Source organism: Prionailurus bengalensis, chromosome B1 (assembly GCF_016509475.1).
Source record: "Prionailurus bengalensis isolate Pbe53 chromosome B1, Fcat_Pben_1.1_paternal_pri, whole genome shotgun sequence".
NCBI classification, from domain to species: domain Eukaryota; kingdom Metazoa; phylum Chordata; class Mammalia; order Carnivora; family Felidae; genus Prionailurus; species Prionailurus bengalensis.
In genome coordinates, this window is record NC_057344.1 from 18,381,047 (window position 1) to 18,395,175 (window position 14,129).

The window sequence follows — 14,129 nt, forward strand, 5'->3', positions numbered from 1 at the left end:
TAAAGGAGAATAGAATCACTGGAGTCATAGTTATTGGCCTGGGATGGGGTTGTGCTATGGATTTTCTTTCACTTCCCAAAGCCAAGTGAGAATTCCAAGACATTCACTAAGGGATATTTCATGGAATAACAATAATAACCTTTTCTGATGAGACTGTGAATATCATGACTTAAATAAATAATACAAAAAGAAGAGTGCTTTCTATAATATCTGTCTTCCATAAGGCCCTTTGTTTGGTTAGCACCTGTGATGGGCATGAAGAGACAAAGCAACTAAGACAGGACTAAACTAGCAAAGGCTGGAATCATTTGAAGTGTGAAGCGTGAGAATAAGGGAATGACTTTATGAAAACGGAGATGAAGACAACAATCTGAAGCTGTATGAGGAAAGGGCAAAAGCAAAAAAGGAATGGTAATGGTTGAAAGATCATATTTTAGAGGAAAGACATGACAGATAAAGCTCATTCAGGGATTTCCTTCTCTTCCTTCTGTATCAAGTGTCTATAAAATTTGCATTGTTCACTAATGCAGGGAGATGTGTACACAAGGACACATACAGTTGACCCTTGAACAACACGAATTTGAACTGCATGGGTCCACTAATATGTGGATTCTTCTACAAATACAGTAAAATACTGCAAAAGTATTTTCTTTACGGTTTTTTTTTTTTAATTCTTTTTAAAAATTTCTTTGTTTACTTATTTTTGAGACAGAGAGTCAGAGCGTGAGCTGGGGAGGGGCAGAGAGAGAGGGAGACACAGAATCCTAAGCAGGCTCCAGGCTCTGAGCTGTCAGCACAGAGCCCAATGCGGAGCTCGAATTCACGAACAGCAAGATCATGACCTGAGCCGAAGTCGGACGGTCAACCGACTGACCCATCCATGTGCTGTGTGATTTTCTTAATATCATTTTCTTTCCTCTAGCTTACTTTATTCTTTTTCTTTGCACATGTGACAGTGCTCTTTTGATTTTATTTTTATTATCATTATTTTTTTAATGTTTATTTATTTTTGAAAAAGACGAACAGACAGAATACAAGCAGGGAAGGGGCGGAAAGGGAGACACAGAATCTAAAGCAGATTCCAGGCTCCAAGCTGTCAGCATGGAGCCGGATTCACGGCTCAAACTCCAGAGCTGTGAGATCATGACTTGAGCCAAAGTCAGATGCTAAACTGACTGAGCCACCCAGGCATCCCTCTAGCTTACTTTATTCTAAGAATACATTGGGGCGCCTGGGGTGGCTCAGTCGGTTGAGTGTCCGACCTTCAGCTCAGGTCATGAGCTCATGGCTCGTGAGTTCGAGCCCCGCATCGGGCTCTATGCTGACAGCTCGGAGCCTGGAGCCTGCTTCGGATTCTGTGTCTCCCTCTCTCTCTGCTCCTCCCCCGCTCATGCTTTCTCTCTCTCTCTCTCTCTCTCTCTCTCTCTCCCTAAAAAATAAACATTCAAAAATAATTAAAAAATAAAAAAAGAGAATACAGTATATAATACATATATCATACAAAACATGTGTTAATCATTCCTTTATGTTACAGGTAAGGCTTCTGGTCAACAACAGGCTATGAGTAGTTCAGTTTTGAGGAGTTATACATGGATTTTTGACTATGTGGTGGTCAGCAACCAACCCTTGTGTTGTTCAAGGGTAAACTGTATACCTTTTCTTTTGCTCAACAATTCTGGAAGTCTAGGATAAAGTCATATTATTTTGTCCCCTGATTGTGACCCTCAATAAACATTCATTGAATGAAGTACACCCTAACGATGACACCAGCTCGTCCTCCAAATCTGGTCACAGCTGGAGAGTAATTATTTACGGCTCAGTGCAAATGTTCCTCCTCAGTAATGCTATGGAAAACAGCTGCATCTTCCCTAGATACTTTCTATAATAGCACTTATTTAATCATTTTCACATAATCACCACCTGAAGTTATTTGTTCATGTACTTAGTTATTTGTCCACTGTCTTTTCCCCCATTGCCATGTAAACATTATGATAGTGGGGACTTGTATGCTTTCTCACTGCTCTATTCCTAGCCTTTACAACAGTGCCTGGTACATTACAGGTGAACACCATATAGTTGTTGAATGGATAAAAGAATAGATTCAGTGGATATTTTGAAAACATTGTGGCCTCTATTCAGAGAGGTTCTTAACATGCAAATTAAGACATACGAGGTGGTATCTCTAGGAGGAGGTACCTGAATCAAAAAATCAGTATTCCTTCTGGAATTCTAATCTAATATTTCAGTTTTAGACCTAAGTACTTAATTTGCATACCAATTACAAAAAACAGAATTAATAATTTCAAAAGATACTTATTATTCAAATTTTGTTGCAAAGAAACAGTATACTTTAAAAGTTAAAAAATGAGAAACTAAATTATATCTTGATTTGAAAGACAGAATTTCAGCTAGTTTGTGTCTCTATCAATAATGAAGCAGGCCACTCTCACTGGTTTCACATCTTGCTAACAAAGAAGGTAAGCAGGGAGGACTCCAGCTTATCTACTAGTGCTGAACGGAAGTCAAGGTGTTCTGGCTTGTGTCCAGAAACTTTATCAAGATCCTACTTATAAAGGATGGGTTCAACTCAAAGTCACAGACAATCCTGTTTGGCCTCCAGCCATGGTCTCCACCTGAAATAAACACTGAGATTCAGAACCACTTGAAAAGAGCCCTTCAGAAATTTCCTTTGCCCCGCCATGTCTCCTTCCATGCTTGTCTGCACCTTAACCACCACGGCACCTATTTTAACTGAATGGTTCTTCAAATGATAAAGTAGAATACCAGCTTATAATAAGAAGGTCTTTGCCCATGGGCCCTTCTGTTCACAGAGAATGGAAGACTAACTGAGCTGATCAATATTATAGTCTTAAGCGTGTGAGAAATGGACAATATAATGCTGCTAACTGGCATCATTCTAAGTGCTAAGTAATAGGAAGAATGTATGTCTCCCATCAATTATGAATAGGAATTCATACTGTGCAGCCTACTATTCAAAGCCACAGTAACTTTATTTTTATAAAGTTGTAAACCATGATTTTATTTCAGAAAAGGGATTTTTGACTAGCTTTAGAAAGAACATGACACAATGTGAAAGTGGACGTTTAATAAATACTTCTTTCTGCACTGCACACAGGGAACAGGTAATAAATGCTGTTGTCTGACTTGATAATGGTGATGCCTTACACAGTGGAGAGACAATTAATGAATGTTCTTTGATTGATGAAGACATAAGCAGTACAAACATGAATGTTTCTTTGTCAGTTTTCACCCAAATAGTTCTGAACAAAAGCAAAATGTGCTTCAGCCACAGAAGGAACCTAAGACACTGAAATATTAGAATCTTTCTGGTTGTTATGTGTTTCATCTTAATAATATATATTTACATATTATTTATTATACACGAGGGACAGCTGTTCTAAGTGCTATAGACATATTATGTTGCTTAATCCTCAAAACCACCCTAATGATGCTGATGCTGATAATAATAATAATAATAATAATAATAATAATAATAACAACAACAACAATAGGTAGGGATGCCTCGGTGGTTCAGTCAATTAAGCCTCCGACTTCAGCTCAGGTCATGATCTCACAGTCCGTGAGTTCAAGCCCATGTTGGGCTCTGTGCTACCAGCTCAGAGTCTGGAGCCTACTTCAGATTCTGTTTCTGCCTCTCTCTGCCCCTCCCTGCTCACAATCTGTCTCTGTCTCTCTCAAAAATAAAATTTAAAAAATTTAAAAAAATAATAATTCACTATGATATTTCCTGCTTTTATAGATGAAAAACAAAAAGCACAGAGAGGTATCTTGCTCAGGGTTACAGTAGTTTTCACTTTGGGCCAATTACATAGAGTACTGCAGTGAACATTCATTTACGAATACACACACACATGTTGAGGGAACATATTTTCTGTTGGGTATATTTTAGATGTGAAATTACTGGGTTATGAGACATACCTATGGCCATTTTTTTTTTTATGGAACGCTTCACGAATTTGCGTGTCATCCTTGCGCAAAGGGCCATGCTAATCTTCTCTGTGTCGTTCCAATTTTAGTATATGTGCTGCCGAAGCGAGGACGGCCATTTTTAATACATATTGCTAGATGATCTTCCTAAGTGATACTGTCTGAGAATTTTAGTCGTGCCACATTCTTACCAACACTTGATACTGTCTGTATTTTTCATTTTAGACATTCTGGTTAAGTACACAGTGAAATGTCATGTGGTTTTCATTTGAATTTCTCTGATGAGTAATGAAGTGTTGATGCATTTATTGGTCATTTGAACATTCTTTTTCTCTAAGTGCCAGTTAAGTGCTTTGCCCAGTTTTGTCAGTTCTCTCAAAACTCATCTGTACGTTCCACACAATCCCACTTTGCATCTTAGCAATGTGTAAATGTGTGTATATAAATTAACAAGAAAACTGCAGAAATCATGTGGAAATGCAAGCATTCAAGCAGAGTCAAGGACATTTTACATTACCAGATGTAATTATAAAGTTAGAGTAATTAGCTCGTTGTGGAATAGGCTACTGGTTAGACAGACCAATAGAGAAGAATAGGGAATGTGTACTTATGACAAAAATGACAGTGGGGATTTCAATAAATACTTCTGATTCAGGATGGAAGAGATGAGAGAGCAAGGAAAAAAAAAGGCAACTTTTTAATGGAAAAATCTTTATCAATAGTAGAAACTGATTACAATGAGATCTTATTTTTTTAAATAAATAATGTGAATAAATTTTGCAAACAACAAAGCACTGGGTAGGTAATACTTGTTACTATTATTCAAAAGAGGAGGAGACCACTGCAATAAAATTTAGCATCAGACAGAGACCTACTAGGTTTCCTCTATTTTTTTCCTGTCCTTTTGTCCCTTAAAACTATATTTTCAGAACATAGTCTAGTACAGAAGATGTGAATTGACTTCCTAAAGCAAATCTCGGCAGAAAAGGCACACCATTCTGCTATTCCACCTGATCTAAACTCATCACTGGATTTCAACAGTTCCTTGGAAAGTTTCAGAATCTCTCTCTGCCTATAATGGAGACAAAACATATTTTAGAAAACCACTCTTGATTTCCCTAATGAAGGACATTTGGAATATCTCAAATTTCCTTATCCTCTTGTTGAAATTAATTTGAAATGATGGAACTCTTTCAAAATCAGAGTAGTTATTTTTTAATAGTTCATTACTCATTAGGTCACCCATAAAATTCAGCCCAATATGACTCAAAACTAGCACTGAAAACATTTGCAAATTGTATTGAACAGGTTCATGGTTCTCTAATGACCCAACCAAGGCCAAGTTAGCCAAAATGAGTGACTGCTTATTCCAATATATTCTCTCACTTTCCATTCTTGTTTCTTTTAAGGTAATCTGTTTTTAAACAGACTTCTTACAATGCACTTAGGAGTCTGCAAAATAAAAGTATTCATGAATGAGAAAAGCCTGCAGTTGAAAGAAGCTTTTCTTTTAGAGGTGAAAACATGCAGGTCATATGATTCACAAACCTTGCATCAATTTTGACAATAGTGTTACTCTCAATTAAATAACTACTAATTCCCTACGTGATGCTTCATGCTTCATTCCTTTCCATCTTTTTTTAAAATTGAATTTTAATTCACATGAGTTTTGCGGTAAAATAGTTTCCCAGATGTATGTGCAGGAAATGATAAAAAGAGAGCTGAATCTACAGTTGGAAAGGGATATTCATGGCAGAGTCCAGAAAAAACCCAGACTGTATTCCTAAGGTGCAGAGAGGCAAATTCATTGGACACTTTTTATTTACCACTCTGGATTGGATAACATTTCATCTATTTTGTGATATTTTTTTAATGCCAAGAAATACTAACTTGGATAACTTTGCCATCTTTATAAGAAGATAACTTTCTGAAACACATACAAATATTTTAAGTTATTGAATGAGACATTTTATTATGTATTTATGGCAACCACTCTCCTTCCCTATGTGATTGCTAAATCTGTGTTCTATATAAATATGTATTAGGTAATTTGAACCATAGCTTTTTTTTAATTATTATATCAAGAAGGCTATTTATTTATATATTTAATTTATGTATGTAAGTATGTCTTTTGACCCTTTTCATCCATTTCTCTTTTATCTTAGCTACTGTAAATAATGCTGCAATGAATGTGGGAACGCAGATATCTTTTTAAGTTAGTGTTTTTGTTTTCTTTAAATAAATACCCAGAAGTCAAATGGCTGGATCACATGAGAGTTCTATTTTTAACTTTTTGAAGAACTGTTTTTCACAGCTGCACCAATTTACATTCCCAACAGCAATGCACAATGGTTGTCTTATCTTCATATCCTCCTCAGCATTTGTTACTCTTGTCTTTTTGATAAAAGCAATGTTAACAGGTGTGAGGTGATATCTCATCATGGCTTTAATTTGCATTTCCCTGATGATTAGTGCTGTTGAGAATCTTTTCATATGCATGTTGGCCATTTGTATGTCTTCTCTGGAAAAGTGTCTATTTAGATCCTCTGCTCATTTTTTAATCCGTGACATTTGTTTTTTTGCCATTGCGTTGTGTGAGTTCTTTCTATATTTTGGACATTAGCCCCTTATCAGGTATCTGATTTCCAAATAGTTTCTCCCATCCAGTAGATAGTCTTTTTATTGTACTGATGGTTTCTTTTTGCTGTGCAGAAGCTTGTTGGTATGATGTAATGCCACTGATTTATTATTGCTTTTGTTGCTTTTGCTTTTGGTGTCAGATTAAAAAAAAATCATCTCTAAGACCTATGACAAAGAACTTACCACCTATGTTTGCTTCTAGGATTTTTATGGTTTCAGGTCTTACATTCTAGTCTTTAATCCATTTTGTGTTAATCTTTGTGTGTAGTATAAGACAGTGGTCGAATAGTTTAATGATACTTTTCCTTAGAGCTAATTAAGATATCTCTGGGTTTATAGTGTACCGCCAGGTACAGGTGGAACATGCTAGAAAAGTGCAATAGGACAGTGAGAGTACTTTTGTTCAAATCCTGGATCTGATAATTACTTTACTGTAGATTTTAATAATCTGAACAAAATTAAAAGTTGGAATAAAGAAGGAAAATAAACATAAACCCAAAGTGTAGTTCTTTTGTGTGATTATAAAATGATCTAAGTGGCAGGCACAATGTATGGCACAGTAAGCAGGATAGTGATTTGATGATGATGATGATGATGATGGTGAGGGTGATGAAGATGATGCTATATTAAGCCAAGTCAATCTGCTTTGTATGGGGTACTTTGCTAGATGTTAACAAATATACGAGTATATAAAATAGACATTGTTCCAGCCCTGATAGAATTTATTGTTAACTTGAACAAAGCTTCATAAGGTTAGGCAACGAAAGCTAATGATTTTTGAGTTCAACCTTAATAGAAAAAGAACATTTGAAGAAAAGATTTTTGAAGATGAAAACAGGAATGCCTTCCAATATCTTTTTTTTTTTTTGGTTACACTTTCTGCTTGGCTAGGACAAATATTTGTGGGCCTTGGAGGAAATTTAAACTAATCTTAGGCAGTATTGTCTCTTTAGAATTTTAACGCAGCTTTATGTATGCATTTACCCAATTAATAGCAGAGTAAAATATATTTAATAAACACTAAATATAATTTAGGAAAATCAATTCATTTACAAAGCTAAATAGTTATTTGTATATTGAGGCCGAAATTAGAGAAGTAAAATTTAATGCTAACTTTAGGTGATGTAATACATCCTATAATTATATCACATTTTTCTATCTATTTTGAATTAAGGTTAGTTATATCAATGAATTTTTTATACTATGAAGTCGCAATGATCATAAATGTTTTTTTAAGACTAGATTATTCCAGTACTTTTTACTACATGAAACCTCTGATTACTACGTTGTCTTGGGTACTTTTTGTTTTGCTTATAAAGCTCACAAAACAATGTAAATAAAAAAGATAAACAGAGTGAAAAACTTGAAGAGCTCACAGAGGAGCTATGATTCGTCATCTATTAAATCTATATTCCATATCTAACAAATTCCATTTATGACAATTTCTTTGTATGGAAGAAAAATTTTATAATGTTTAGATCTATTAAGAGAAAGAATGGTTTCATAGAGTTTGAAGCTATAAGAATAATGCAAAAGAGATCTATCATTCTTCTATCTTCTATCATGTGTAAAGTCAATTTTAAAAATGGCAAGATATTCAGCCTAAAGCCATTAAAGAGATTTCCAAATTCTTACACTAGCCCTGGATATATTATCTATTATCTAGTCAGTTTACAAAAAAAAAAAAAGAGTGCAAAGGGAGATTTATGTTTTTACTAGATCAGGTAGTTGAATAACTGTCTTCATTGGTGATGGAAGTATAATCTTGCTTGAGTAGACAGAGGAACTAAATCAGCCCTTGGGATGTCTTTCAGTAATAAAATTCTATGACAACTTCTGATGCTTAGAAAATATGCACATTCTTAATGCAATAAGCAGCATTTATACTTGAAAAGAGTTTTAGAAATTATCTAGTTCAAGGGTCAACAAACTGCTGCCCACAGCCTGGTTCTGTAAATAAAATTTCATTATAACACAGCCACTCCCTTGCTCATTCACTCATTCATTTAAGTGTAGTCTATGGCTGCTTCCACACTCCAGTGGCCCAGTTGAGCAGCTGCAACTGAGACTGTAGGGCCCACAGAGCAAAAGTAAACTAGCCCTTACAGAAAGAGCTGCTGACCCCTGATCTAGCTAACGACCTCATTTCATAATGAGGTAGTTGAACCTCTGGAAAAAAAAAGTCACTTGTCCATAGTCACTAGACAGTAAAAATGACATACACACAGGTCTTCTATTTCCAGGTTCCTTAAGTTCTTTTTACATCATCCTGCGACTTATGATATAAAACAATGTGTTATATATTCTCTAATAATATGACGAAACAATCCCTAATAAGCGGAATTTTCTATATAAGTAGCTGTACTCCTTTATCTGCCTTATTCTTTTCCCTTGTAATTACAGTAAAATTTAAAAAGGCAGGTAACCAAAACAATACCTATACATTTTGGTCCTTAAGCTGTCAGAGTCTCTGCCTAAGGAAAACAATGTGATCAGAACAGATGACACATGTTATTGGATTCCCATTGTCAATCTTGTTTTTTATTTTTCCTAATTCACTCCAAATTTTTGCCCACTACTTCTATCCAAGTACTACATTGTGTAAAGACCCCATTAAGTAGAATGCCTACCAGTATCTTCAGGAACTGGAGAGACGAACAGCTCCTCGAAGATGTGAGGTAGAGAGGAGTGTCGGTTTGGGGTTAGGGATGAGAGGGTGGAAGGCAGTTTACCCTGGAGGCAGTTTACAATTATGCTTTACTCCACACTGCCTGCTTGTTTACAATGTGCTATACTCTCCGTGACAGTGAAAGCACTATAGAAAATGTTACGTATCTTTTCATTTCACAACCATGAGAGTGTTATGTTCACTATCTTGTTTGTGGTGACTGTATATAAATTATACCTCAATTAAAAAAAAAGACAAAACAAAAATCATGAGATTGATACCCTTTTAGCAAGCGAGGAAAAGAAAATATAAACCTGCCATTTAAGTCAAGTTTTTGTGCTAAGATCACACGCATATGTGACAAATCACAATAAGCAATAATCACCGTGAAGAAAATTCCTGTCAGGTTAAATCTCTGGTTACTATTGTTGCTTAACTCAAAATAAAGTGGCCCTTATTTCTTATTTTGTAGTGATAAACATTTTGATGCACATGCTTTAAGTCAGATGCAAACCATGTCACCAAAACAAGTAATGTTGACATCCAGTATTACGTAGTCATCTAAAACGGTTACACTAAAGATTCTAGTTTACCACAAAAAATTTCAGTTCCAAAAGGCACTTATTAAGACATATTCTGAGCACCAATGCAAAAATGTAGAAACATGAAAAGTACAGAACAATAAATAAAGCATAACAAGATGGAATGGGCCCAGAGTATTTTCTTCCCCAGTTTGGAGTTAAATGAAATGATTTTCTTTCAAGAATCTAAACTCCGCTTTAATTAGGATATCAAGGAAATCAGACTTACCAATAATTTTTTTAGCCTCACAAAAATCCTACAATTGATCTTCTGTTCCTAAAATAGTGCAGGGTCTTCTGGGGAAGGAAGTAACATTTACTTAGTTAGGCTGAGTGTTGTATGCCTAGCGAAGGCACTGAGGCTTTATCTGTAATTTCCTAATTTGCCAGCTCCTTCCCTTCTACATGTGCTCTCAGGAGGTTAGTGTCGACTTCTGAGAAGGAGCTCAAGCTGTTCTTAGAACCATCTTCTTTATCTCACGATCACTGTTGGTAAAATAGTAAGATACCAAGGGATTTCATGACATGTAATTCTTCAACGTGAACAATAAATTAAAAGAATAATTTATGTTTCATACATCTCTAATTATAGAAGGGTAAAAGGAAGTAGGAAGATCCTATCATTGAAGTTACAAATTATGTATAAGACCCATCCAAAGCCAGCACTTTCATACAGGGTAAGTTTATGGCTCATTAAAAGTATTGTGTGTAACACTCCTTTTATGACCTTACTCTTCATATATTTTAAATTATAGATAGACTAATTATAGATATTCCTAAATAACTTTTTTTACAATTATGACACAAATGACACACTGTATCTTGGGTTAAATATGTTGACAACAATTGTTTTTTTCTCAGCCTTATGGAGAGGTATAAAGAAAAAAATTCTTAAACAGAAGTTATTCAAATTATAATCATACAAATCAAACAGTTATGTTTTTAAATATTTAGAAGTTACAGCAATTGGTAAGCTATAGACATTCAATTTTACCTTTTTGTTTTAAAGTCTGGAGTAATGTTTTAATGTGCACATTCAAGAAATTTTAAACACTTCTCAGGGAAGTTTTTCCCTTAGAAATTTGACATGATAAAACTTTCTGATTAATAAAAAAGGCAGACAGCAGGATTCTATAATTCTCCACTCTTGAAACATATTCTTGAATCAACATCAGATTTGTTTAAAGTATATTCAAGTCTTTAAACAAGCATGACTGGGTTTGAGACAGGGGCTGAGGAGTTTCATTTACTTTAATCTTATAAAATAAATAGTATAATATTGTAAAAGGTACAAAAAACCGTGAAGTGAAAAAGTTAAGCTTAACTCTGCACCCCTCCACCCAATCTTTCTCTCCAGAGGTAACACAGGTAAGAATTTTTTTATGTATTGTTTGAGTTATTTTCTATGTGCATACGCATGGGTTTTGATGTTTCAAATCCGGGAGAGGAGACTACCTGAGAGCTAGAGCTCCAAGTGGAGTCTTTTAGATAAACAGAAGGCGACATTCAATTCAATAAAGCACATTCACAGTACACCTCCTATGTGCAAACTGCTGTGATACATTTTAGAGAAGGCACCTGAGGGTATAAGGATGGAGAGATCCCAGTGGATCTGCCTTCAATTAGCGTGTGTTTCTGAAGCTACACAGACAAATACTACTATTGTATAAACAACTCTGAGTGCTACTCACTATAAGAGAATGTGATATGGGAAAATACAAGAGAGAAGGATTAATTCCGCCTTGATGAGTTTATTGGAACCACTCATATAGTAACGAAACTGACTCAGCATAATATATTTAGAAAAGGAAAACAGCCTGGCATGGCTTAAGTTTAGAAAGCATGAATGTGTGTGGCAAGTAATGAGGTTGAAAAGTAGGTGGACACCATGTCTTGAGTTTTATACAGTAGACAAAGTGCCAACATTAATCACTATCAGATTTGCATTTTATTTCTTTAATATAATTTATTGTCAAATTGGCTAATATACAGTGTGTAAAGTGTGCTCTTGGTTTTTGGGGTAGATTCCTATGGTTCATCGCTTACATACAACACCCAGTGCTCATCCCAACAACTGCCCTCCTCAATGCAAAGAAATATGTTCAGTACAAGTGAGAATGGATCATATATCAAAAAGATAAAGATGAGTAAAATAGAAACTTGCTGTACTCCTCCAGGTAAGACTTTAAATGGGTCATCAAAATGGGAGCCATTGTAAGACTGAATTCAAAGACATTTTGAAGAGTAAGACTGGCCTGAATATGGAATATGAACTTTTGAATTTGAGGTATGAAGCAGAAGGGAATTGAGAAAGCTATAATATTTCTTGCTTGAGTGATTGTATGGCTGTTGAAGTTATTAATTAAGACAGGGAATATAGAAAAAGTAGCTGATGAAGAATGGTGAAGAATAATGAATGTGGCTTTGAAAATACTCAGTCTGAATTGTTGGTGGGGCACACACAAAAGTTCTCTCAAAGCAAGGTGTGGGATATTTAAGATAATTAAAGGGCAGAACTCAGAGCCATAAATTTGGAGATCATCTGCATATACTTGGTATCACTCAGCAAAATATATTAAATTGAAAAGAGATCCAAGAGGTAAACACACCCACCAGGCAGGAAATGCTGGAGGGCAAAGAAGAAAAAGAACATAGAATGGAGAGCCATACATAAAGGAAGGGAAATAGCCAACAAATCCTAAACATACAGCCATCTCCCCACCAGCTCACATCTGCACCATGTCACTTTTGCTCTGGGATGGCTCTGAAGCTTTCTCATGCAATTTTTCTCCAGGCTTTGGGTATTGGTTTATCTGGCCCAGTTTGTTACCAGTACGCAGACTTTCATCTTTCAGATACACTAAGAATGGATTTTAGTGTGTTTCTCTTTTTGATTCTGTCTCTAAGAGAGTTTGAGTTTAAAACGGTTTTTACTGCTAAATATTACATGAAAAGAGAGATTTTTTAAAATGCAAATAAGAAAGTTAGAAAAATAAAACAGAATCTTAAAATGCTTTACCTTAATACTCATGTTCTTTGACATACAAAGAAACTAAAACATGGTCTTTAGCAACCTTCCTGATTTCAATTTTAGTTTTTCCTTCTTTGTCGCAGTCTTTTCTAAAACTCCAATTATCTTCTTTGTTCCAGAGGCTGCTTCTCTGAATCTTTTCCAAATCCTATGACCATGTTCTTTCCTATCCATTACATCCTGAAGTCCCAAAGTAAATCCCAATGTTCAACACCTGGAACCACCTGTGAGATTCATTTAAAATGTGTATTTATTTATTTTGAAAGAGAGAGTGCACAGGCGCATGCACTAGCAGGGGAGGGACAGAGAGGAGAGGGGGAGAGAGAGAATCCCAAGCAGGCTCCACGCTCAGCCCAGAGCCCGACTCAGGGCTCAATCTCATGACTGTGAGATCATGACTGGAGCCAAAATCAAGAGTCTCCAACGCTTAACCAACTGAACCACCCAGGTGCCCCAAGATTCATTTATATCTCAGAGGTTATCATATAACCAACGTCTTGTTGTTTAATGCGGAAAATGCCTTACGGTACTGCTGATGTGAGTCAGGGTAGCAGACATGGAGTACCAAATGGAGTATTAGAGATTTTCCTCTTCTCCATGTTTTACTCCAGTGTCAACAACAATAAACATTTACTGACTGCCTCCTGTGCAGAACACTGGGAAATAAAAGGAAGTGCCACTTATGTTTTCTGTTCTTAAAAAGTTCAGTCAAGAATAGCTATAGAAAAAAGGAGTTAACCTAGGAAGAGAGAATTATCTAGTTAACAATTTAGCATATGCCAAATGAGACATCATGAAACTATGCAGAGTATAAAGTGTATTTCATAAACACTATTTGAATTAAGTACTTTGCAATTTGGGGTAAAAATCAAATTAGTTTCATACCTCCCACCATAAGCCAAGATAACTCTATTTAAAGTATTTGACAACAGCTTGGCCTCCATTATCCTGTGAGTCTTCTCTTGCACATGAAAATCCCTTTGGAAACTTCCCCTTGCCTTTACCTTCTCCAACTCCCAAATATATAATCAGTCTCTCCTCATTATCCCAGGACAGCTCTTTCTGCCCGTGGGTCCTGTTCCTGTGCTTTAATAAAATCACTTTTTTTGCACCAAAAAAATAAATATATGAATGAATGAATGAATGAATGAATGATTGATTGAATAAATAAATAAATAAATAAATAAATAAATAAATAAATAAAGTGTTTTAGAGACAGCCTGTACAAATACCCTATGAT

The 14,129-nt window shown here is 35.5% G+C and overlaps 1 non-coding gene across 1 annotated transcript; it reads right to left on the bottom strand.

Annotated features, from left to right (window-relative positions):
• Positions 1 to 3,974: 3,974 nt before the first annotated feature.
• On the bottom strand, positions 3,975 to 4,082 carry LOC122479212. The gene has a single exon (XR_006296278.1). It is a non-coding gene; the product is annotated as a U6 spliceosomal RNA (small nuclear RNA).
• Positions 4,083 to 14,129: the final 10,047 nt, after the last annotated feature.